We start from the raw sequence: 10463 nt of genomic DNA, 5'->3' as shown, positions 1-10463 counted from the left end.
GAGCAAAGAAGACGAAGAGGAATTAGAGAAAGAAACTGTAAAATGACACTTTGAAATTTTCAAAAATGAAGTAGCAAAGAGGAAAAAAGGAAACGGCGAAGGGATATTTATGAGCTTTTAACCCTCGCACGTTTCCAAGAAAAGCGCAACGCGCGCTACAATTAAAAAAAGAAAGAGAAAATGCTTCGCATCCAAGGAGCCTCAACCGGCGATCAACCCAAAGCAAGATGCTCGAACACGACTTCCCCAAAAGGGGTCAAGATCTAAAAAACACGACCACAAAGGAAAGACCGAGTTCGAGCAGGGGCACTGTTCATACCCTGGGTCGAGCTATCCGACCCAGGCTGATTAAAAACAAAGCAACCGACCTCTTCAGGTCAAGTCCCCCGACCTCTTCTTTAAAGAGTTCGGCCAAATCGCCACAAGAAGCCCAAGCAGGCACAAACAAAGGGACATAGCCCAATCTAAAGGCAGCTAAAGCCTAGAAAGATAAAGGCGGTCTCCCTTAGAGATAAGATGACTTCACTTAAAGATAAAGATAAGATAACCAACTTATCTTATCTAGAAAGGTCAGCCCACACTACTATAAATACACTGGAGTACCCAGGTATAACTCATACTCTGATTCTACATAAAATACCTGCTTAAAGCACATGCTAACTTAAGCATCGGAGTATCTTGCAGGTACCACCACCCTCCGGTGACGAAGGATCAGCAGCACCACCAAGTCCAACAAGTCAGACACATCAGCTCTGGCCACCACCACAGATCTCGACCGAGATCGACCTACAGTTTCAGGTAACCCTCGGAACACTAACCATTGGACTGTCCCTCTGTCGTGCATCCCCAACTCGAGTTATACTCAATCGTAAATCATAATTCATATCCAACACCCTCACTTGTGTATATTCACGGGGGCGAGCTCATCCGAAACTTTCACAGTGTCCGGCCACACTTATGACATAGGGTCAGCAGAGTATCGAGTCTCCACCTGGAGCACATGGTGGCTAGCCACTTCTTTCTTCCAGGGAAACTCATATCTCAGATAGTGGAAGTGCAACATTCACATTTCATTCAATACGCATATATGCAATCATACTTAGCCGTAATTCAATAAGAGCACAGCCATAACTCGGCCATATCTCAGGCATTTGGCCCATAATACAATCCATAATCAGCCAATTTATTAACAATCACAGCCCTTCGGCTCATGGCATATAAGGCACTTCCACCACCGTCCTCCGTATCTCATATAATCATTTTTTATCATCATTGATCGTTAGTTCTCCCCTTTCTTCATTCACAAGCTACCACGTTTCCTAGCTTCTTCCCATTGCTAGGCTTATCATAATGATTTAAGACATAAGGGGTGAGATCAGAGGCTTAGAAGTCTGAAACTTGGCTTTTAAAACTCAAAAATCAACTTTGGGATGAAAACAGGTTCACGCATGCGCGTTGCCCACGCGCACGCGTGGAATGCATCAAGATATAGCAACGCGTACGCGTCCCCCCAATCGCACGCGTGGATGGGAGAAAAGCCAAGTGACGCCTATGCGTCAGCCACGCGTATGCGTGGGTGCGTTTTGTGCCCTAGGCACAAAACCAGAACAACTCAGGCACAACTCTTGGAAATTTTGGCTGGGCCAATTGAATTCGCTCATCGATGCGTACGCGTGGGCCACACGCACGTGTGGGTAGTGAATATTTGAAAATGACGCGTGCGTGTCGGTCACGCCTACGCGTGGCAGTGCGTTCTGCCAAAAATTTTTCTAAGTTAAAAAGCTGCAGAATTCACAATTTCAAACCCCAATCTTCTAACGGGCATAACTTCTCCGTTTCAAATCATTTTTCACCCATTCTTCAAACGGCATAAATATCCCGGATCCAATTTCATTTCTAAATAAGTTTGGCACAAAACGGGGATCTGGAGTCTAAGTTATGCTCCGTCAAAATATGCCAAAAAACCACATTTTCTTACAAAACCACAAAGTGCCATTTTCAAAACAACCAATTCGAACTCTTTGTAAAATCAACCAAAACATACCAAAAATCAACTTCAAGTCTCCTCAAATCATACATTTACATTCTTATCAAATTCACAAAATCCCCATCCCACCATTTTAATCCATCTCAATCAAATAGATCAATATCAAACACATTATCATGTTATATACTCTTCCTCATCCCAATTTCCAACAACACCATATCCAATCAACCATCATTACATACGATCAATATCACCCCCAACATCAACATAGTTTCACCCACAATTCCACCTCAACCAATCATTAATCATATATCAAAACATGCATATATCTCATGCATCATACTATTAAAGCATCAATATTCATAATCACATATATGACCACACAATATATCTCAACCATTCAACAACATCAACCATTCAATTCCTATCTTAGGGCCTCAAGCCTAAGTTTTCACACCACATTACATTTTAGATACAGGAAACTGAGACCATACCTTAACCGCTTTTTCACTTAACCCGGAACACCTCCAAATCACTTTTTCACAAGCTCACCAAGCTCCAACACCTCCAAGAACAGATTTTTAGCACACCAAAGCCCTTTTCCAAGGTTTCCAAAACCTCAATCAAGCTTCAATATTCACACACACACTACTTAAGCCACAATCATTATATTCAAACACAATAACTCAATACCCAACATCATAAACCAACAAATTCTATTAGGGTTGAGAATCTTACCACACCCAAGGATTCAAGGAGACAAGGTTACTCTTCTCCTTCAGGCTAGTTTCCTATAACATCAAAGAGCCCAAAATCTCAACACTTTTCACCCAAAAATTTGGCACCTCTCTACCCCCAACGTTGGACCCAAAGTAGGAGTCCAACTTTGCCTCCAACTATGGTCTCTTGAATTGAACTTTGAGGCATAGTTGGAGTCCAACTTTGCCTCCAACTATGCACCTTTCTCTTGGCTAATGTTTGAGGTAGCGTTTAAGGTCCAACTTTGGGCTCAAACGTTGCCTTCATGCTTCTTCCTTGCCCCTTTTTCTGCTTCTCTTTTGCCTATCATCAAGTGTATCAAAGTAACATACAAGATAATCTTTACTATGCTAAGTGTGATAATAATGCTAAAAATCATAACTTTACTTAGTGTGATCTATTTCATCATATTTACCCTGTATATTAACTAAAATTCACCTATGCTTGAGATTTTGTTTCATGCAGAAATTATTCATACTTTTGCTCCTTTATCAATAAAATTTGTATGAAAACTAAACCAAAATCTAGTGAAAAAGCATAGAAAAATAGGCTATGATGCCCTGGCATCAATGACAACAATGAATTGGACAATGTTGTTAGTCCATTCACTGCTGATGTCATGAACTTTCAAATGCCCAAGAGGTTCACTCTGCCAACGACCTTAACTCCTTATGATGGGCTGGGTGACCCAAAGAAGCACATCAAAAAATTCCGATCTATAATGATAGTAAACAGTGCTTCTGATCCTATTTTATGTCGTTGTTACCCTATTTTTTTAGACGGTCCTACACTTGATTGATTTTGTTCTTTGGCTATAGATTTCATTTTTCATTTTCAGGAGTTGGTGAAACTTTTTGAAGATCAGTTTGCTGTGTCTTCCATTTACGTACATGATTCTAAATACCTGAATACAATCAAACCAGGCCAGAATGAAAGCCTGAAAGATTATATTACTCGTTTTGTGATGCGTGAGTATCTTTCTTATCTTTTCTTAGTAAATTTACATTTGAATTGGTTAAGTTTAACCAAGATTTAGACGTTTTAAGCCACTATGAATACTACTTTAAGTTGTTTACAATTTAATTTATTTTAGGTAGCTTTCGGGCAAATTTGGCGGAGTTCAGAAAGAAGAAACAGAGCCAAACTTGGGAATTCCATGTTTGGTGCCAAGATCACTATAAGCTTACTATTGCACGCGGGCATGGTGGTGCCAAATACCGCATCACTGGCATTTGGCACCGAGGAGCTTGGAATGCGTGTAAAATGATGCTTGGACGTGGCGCCAAACTTAGTATAACTCAAGTTTGGAGCCAGGATCATCACTGGGTTCCTATTTGTTTCGGCCACCACGGTGTCAAACTTGATCCAGCTCAAGTTTGGCGCCAGCTTCAGGATCTTGTGTGGTCCCACATCTTCTGAAGAAGCCAGCAACATGAACTCCCCTAATTTTGATTTAATTGTTATTCTATTCATAATTAAAAAAGATATTAATTAGTTTTTAGAAAATATATTTTACATTAATTATGATTAGATATAAAAGGAGGAGAGATCTTGACCTAGTCACTTCTTCTCCTCTTCGACACCTTACAAATTCTCTGTTAGGATTTCCACACCATGAGCAACTAAACCTCCATTGTTATGATTAGGAGCTCTGTTTATTCTATGGATTAATACTATTGTCATTCTACTTTTAATTAACTCAATGATTTAAATTCATGGATTACTTTCGTTCTTCATCTTATGAATTTGAGTATATTGGAAGATATCTCTTTTTCTACATGAATTCTTGTTGATTCTTGAAAAAGTTAACTCACTTGAATAACATATAATAATCTTATATTTAGACAATTAGGGGTTATGTGGCCTATAAACTAGAATTGAACTTAACCCTTTAATCTAATTTAAGTAACCAAGGAATTGGCAGTTGATTACGCTAGAAGAGACTAAATCACTAAGGAATTAGGGTTTAGTCAATTAAAATTTGTCATGAATTGAATCTTGCATGATTAAAGTATTTTGTAAGATCTATTAATACAAAAAAAAATAAATATCTCTGAAACCTTAACTGTTTTCTCACACACTTTTCTCACCAAATTTTTTGTTTGCTTTCTTAATTTCTGCATTACTGTTTATTGCTTTTGAACCTAAAACACCACTTTCTGCTTGTCTGACTAAGTGAATCATTCAATCATTGTTTCTTAGTCCATCAATCCTCGTGGGATCGATCCTCACTCACCTGAGGTATTACTTGGTATGACCCAGTACACTTGCTGGTAAGTTTGTGGTATTCGAAATTCCACACCATTTTACGAAGGTAGCAATTACTATACCAGATCTTCACCCTGAGGTGCATCTGCACGCCATCAAAAGCGGACTTCGGTCAGGAAAATTCCAAGAAGAAATCACGGTAGCAAAACAAAAAACACTAGCTGAGTCCGAAAGAAGGCTAAATGTCAAATGGAAATTGAGGAACTTCGTCATGCTTCGAAATAAAAAAAATCCACAGTAACAAAGACAAGAACGAAGCTCGGGAAAACATGAAGACCTTTAAGCTAACTCCCTGTTATGTTCATATATGCAGTTCAACACAAAAAGAGATGACATAATCAATGAGATCTTAAATGCAAAGCTCATCAATCCTCCTCGGAAGGCCAGCAACTATCAGGACATGAAGAATGTAGATAAGTCCAAATATTGTACCTTCCACCAAAATCATGGACACACTGCTGACGAGTGTGTGATCGCCAAGGATTTGTTAGAGCAATTAGCTCGGCAAGACCATTTAGACAAATACATCAGCGGCCACATTCAAAAATGCGCCGCATCTTCTGCCGACCATACCTCTGCAGAACAATATTCCCGAGATAAGGAGAAAACGACTCATACTTATCCTGACCAACCACGAGGAGTCACTAAATGTATATTTGGAGGTTTAGCAGGAAGGGGAGCCTATATACCGAGCTATGCTTTCGGTAGAAGGAAGTTTGACTGAGACCTAGCCATCTCCTCACTTTCCGCAAATGACATTCCAACCATTCGATTTAAACGCAAACACCACGAATATGGATACTAGGTTGTTATTTCTATCCAGCTTGGAGACCTTTTAGTATGAAAAGTATTGCTGGATCCTGGAAGCAACACAGACGTTTTATTCTATTCTACATTCCAGAAAATGAAGATGAGCAATAACATACTCCAACCCTCTACTGGAGATCTGGTAGAGTTTTCAGGTGAATGTGTCCTGGTATTGGGATCTGTGTGGTTACAAACCACACTGGGTGAGCATCCTTTATCCAAAACTTCTAACGTTCAATATTTGGTTGTTGACTGTTTCAGTCCTAACAATTTAATACTTGGCAGACCTTTTTTTAAATAAGTTCGGCACTATAGTATCTACAATTCTTCTTTGTGTTAAGTTTCCTGTGCAGGACGACCTCATCGCAACTATTCACGATGACCATCGCGAAGCTCGTCACTGCTACAACATTAATCTCAAATTACCAAATCGAGCTATAGGAGCCCAAGTAAACAAAGTCCAGAATAAAGACAAGCTCACAGCACTAGCAGATCTTGATCCAAGAGCCGAGTTCCTTGAACAACCAACACCAATTGAAGAAATACAAAAAGTGTATTTCGCTAACGATCCTAACATATTTACTTATGTAGGTACAACCTTAAGCCCAGAAGAAAAAGGTACACTTCAATAATTCTTACAGCAACATGCCGATCTATTTGCCTAGACCCCTGCTGATATGCTCGAAATTGATCCCTTAATCATCTCTCAGAAGCTGGCACTTAATCCATCTGCCCGACCTATAGCTAAGAAAAAACACAACCTTGGAATTAAGAAAAAGCAAGCTTCCTTGAGGGAAACTAAAAAGCTCATCAATGCCGGTTTTATACAGGAAATCAGATTCACAACATGGTTGGCCAACGTGATAATGGTAAAAAAACACAATGGTAAATGGCGCATGTGTGTTGATTTCACCGATCTCAACTGACCATGCCCAAAAGCTACTTATCTTTCACCATCTATTGATTCTTTAGTCGATAATGCTTCTGGTTAAGCAACATTATGCTTTATGGATGCATATTCTAGATATAACCAGATCCTAATGCATCCTTCTGATCAAAATAAAACTGCCTTTATAAGTGAATATGGTAATTATTGCTATAAGGTCATGCCTTCTGAACTTAAGAATACAGGAGCAACCTACCAACATCTTATTGATAAGGTGATGCCAAGGCATCTTAGGCTAGTTTCACTAGCATTTTTTTGTTAGTTTTAGTTGTTTTATGCATTTTCTTGAGCTTAAAGTAACCAAGAATGGTTAAATGAATAACAAAGCAATGAACCATCCAAACAGTATGATTTTGATGCAAATTCCATGAGTTTTTAGTTATATTACTTGAATGCTATGAATGGAAGATTTCTCATGAAATTTTGCAAGACTTTGATGCAATTGTTTGGATGATTTCAGGGAAGAAGAGGCTAGGCAAGGAAGCAACAAAATCAATAAAGGAAGCTTGAATATCACATGTGGAGTTTAAGTTCCAGTTTAAGCTTAAACTGGAACTTAAACTACCAAACCATATAATGCTGGAAATGGCGTTTAAGTTCCAGTTTAAGCCTAAACTGGAGCTTAAACGCCAGAATCATGAAGGCTAAGAAATGCTGGAACTGGCGTTTAACCTCCAGTTTAACCTTAAACTGGAAGTTAAATGCCAGAATGAGAATTTCACCAAGGGAGCATTTCCACGTTTAAGCTCCAGTTTAACCTTAAACTGGAGCTTAAACGTGTTCGACACAATTTCTCACCAGGAAGCATTTCCACGTTTAACCTCCAGTTTAACCTTAAACTGGAGGTTAAACGCCAGAAGTAAGAAAGGCACCAGGAGCATTTCCACGTTTAAGCTCCAGTTTAAGGTTAAACTGGAGCTTAAACGTGTTCGACTATTTCTCTCCTCCAGGGTTGCTTTCTCATTTCCACGTTTAAGCTTCAGTTTAACCTTAAACTGAAGCTTAAACGTGTTCGACCCTATTGCTCCTCCAGGGTTGCTTTCTTCATTTCCACGTTTAAGCTTCAGTTTAACCTTAAACTGAAGCTTAAACGTGTTCGACATTTCACACTCTTGGGTTGCTTTCTTCCATTTCCACGTTTAAGTTTCAGTTTAACCTTAAACTTAAACTTAAACTTCAACTTAAACGCCACTTTTTGAAAGGATTTCTGGGCCAAATATATTGAAGTTTAAGTTAGCATTTGAGCACAAACATTAACTTAAACGTATTATGGTATGAAACCCAATTGAATATCATGGTTTATGGGATTGGGCCTGAAGAATTGATGAGTCTGGAGCTTCAATTTGTTGAGTCTTGTGTCATTACTTGTTTATCACTAAGTTTGCTCAATGAATGTTACAGAATTGGATCACAGCCTCATCAGGATTATGGACCATAAACCCAAAGCAAAAGAAAATCAGGGAAAGGCCTCAAAGCCCAAGAAACACAACAGAAGCTCAATTTAGAAAGTGTATAAATAGGATAGAATTTAAGTTAGTTGGGACTTTTGGGGGGCGGACACGGAGAACTTTGGATCATTTTTCTTTTAGTTTTGTAATTGAATTCAGAGCTATGACTCACTAAACCCCTTTCATTGGGTTAGGGAGCTCTATTGTAATTCAATGAATCAATAATAGTTTTATCTTCTTCTTCAATCTTTTCTCTTGAATTTTGTTAGAAAGCTTCTCGATCTAATTCCATTGGGTAGTTGTCTTGGGAAAGAAACTACCCATAATTGGAATCCTTCGGAACCTTGGGAAAGGAATGGAGGATTCATGCTAGAGAAGCTTTCTCACAGTGAATTGGATTGGGGTTTGGATGGATATTGTGACATGTAATCCTACCAAATTGTGGTTCATGAAACTGTGTGGTATAATCAGTGATCGAGCATCATCTCTTCTTATGAACATTTAAACCAAGGGATTGGGAATTTGTTTGTTTTTAGAGAGAATTGGTGAGCCAAGGGATTGGGATCCAATCATATAAGATTGCCAAGCAAAATTCAATGAATGCATTGGTTGAGGAAGGGATAAAAGTTGTTTTGATTCAGAGATCTCAATATCTCCTAACACCCAATGAACTCCCCATTTCTGATTTACCACTTTCTCTTTACATTCTGCAATTAAATTCATGCAATCACCCCCATCCCTTTTAATTTCAGCAATTTAGCTTCTCGCTCTTTAATTCATGCAATTTTACATTCCGCAATTCTCATCTAAATCTTGATTCCGCTCAACTAGAACATACTTCTAATCCGAATTGCTCACTCAACCAATCCTTGTGGGATTCGACCTCACTCTATTGTGAGTTTTTACTTGACGATAACCGGTGCACTTGCCGGAAGAAATTTTGCCGATCGTGCAATTTCCTAAATCGTAGCATATCAAGTTTATGCACATCAAGTTTATGGCGCCGTTGCCGGGGATTGGTTTTCGATTGACAATTCTCAAATTGGAAGTTAACTAGATTGAGCATTTTTTTTTGTTTTGATAATTTAGTTCAAGTTACTTGTTGAATTTTAACTTCTGCACTCTGTTACTTGTTTTCTTTCTTTATGCCTTTAAATTCAAGCAACTAACTCACTGACTCACTAACTATTTGAATTAATTCCTCAACTGCTCTAACCATACTCTTCCATTAACCAAGAGTATTTCACTTGTTTGGTACCTGTGCTGTGTTCTTGTATGACAGGTAGGAGAGGAGAGACATCAACTCCTCCATATACCGAACCAGATAGAACCCTTCATAGACTTAGAAGGGAAGCAAGAGGGAAGAGAGTACTGAGAGAAGAGGAATCTGAAGGAGAATCTGAGGACAATTTTGAGGAAGCTTTAGATCTCAACATGGATAGAGAAGTTCACAACCATGAGAGGGCTGATGGAAACAATGCCATTCCTGAGAGGAGGGTTCTTGGTTCATACATAAACCCAACCTCTGGGAATTGTGGTAGCAGCATTCAGAAACCACCCATTCAGGCCAACAATTTTGAACTCAAACCACAGCTAATATCACTTGTGGAGGATCATTGTTCATTTGGTGGGAGTGCTAATGAAGATCCAAACCAACATCTCACAAAATTCCTGAGAATTTGCGACACTGTGAAGTCCAATGGAGTCCAGGAAGATACCTATAAACTGCTCTTGTTCCCATTTTCACTTAGGGACAAGGCAGCTAAGTGGCTGGAATCATTCCCAAGTGGGAGCCTAACAACCTGGGATGAGGTGGAAAGCAAGTTTCTGGCACGTTTCTACCCCCCACAAAAGGTCAATAGGCTTCGATCTGAGGTTCAGACCTTTAGACAACAAGATGGTGAAACTCTCTACGAGGCATGGGAGAGATTCAAGGATTTGACAAGGAAATGCCCACCAGACATGTTCCATGACTGGGTGCAATTGCATATTTTCTATGATGGATTTTCTTATGAATCAAGGAAGGCTGTAGACCATTCATCAGGAGGTTCATTGAACAGGAAAAAGACTGTGGAAGAAGCCATTGAAGTGATTGAGACAGTGGCTGAGAATGAGTACTACTATGCTTCAGAGAGACACAACACTAAGGGAGTCATGGAGCTGAACCATGTTGATACAATTTTAGCCCAAAACAAGGTGTTTGCCAAGCAACTAGCAGAGCTCACCAGGAAATTAGAAACAAAGCAAG

At 39.2% G+C, this 10463-nt stretch overlaps 1 non-coding gene across 1 annotated transcript; it reads right to left on the bottom strand.

The window, feature by feature from the left end:
* Positions 1 to 10075: 10075 nt before the first annotated feature.
* LOC148567306 (small nucleolar RNA R71) lies at positions 10076 to 10179 on the bottom strand. Its single transcript, XR_015882239.1, has one exon. It is a non-coding gene; the product is annotated as a small nucleolar RNA R71 (small nucleolar RNA).
* Positions 10180 to 10463: the final 284 nt, after the last annotated feature.

This window comes from Arachis ipaensis, chromosome B4 (assembly GCF_059453495.1).
Source record: "Arachis ipaensis isolate K30076 ecotype BB chromosome B4, ASM5945349v1, whole genome shotgun sequence".
In the NCBI taxonomy this organism is placed as follows: domain Eukaryota; kingdom Viridiplantae; phylum Streptophyta; class Magnoliopsida; order Fabales; family Fabaceae; genus Arachis; species Arachis ipaensis.
The sequence above is the reverse complement of the archived record's forward strand: the minus strand, read 5'-3'. Positions and strand labels throughout refer to the sequence as shown.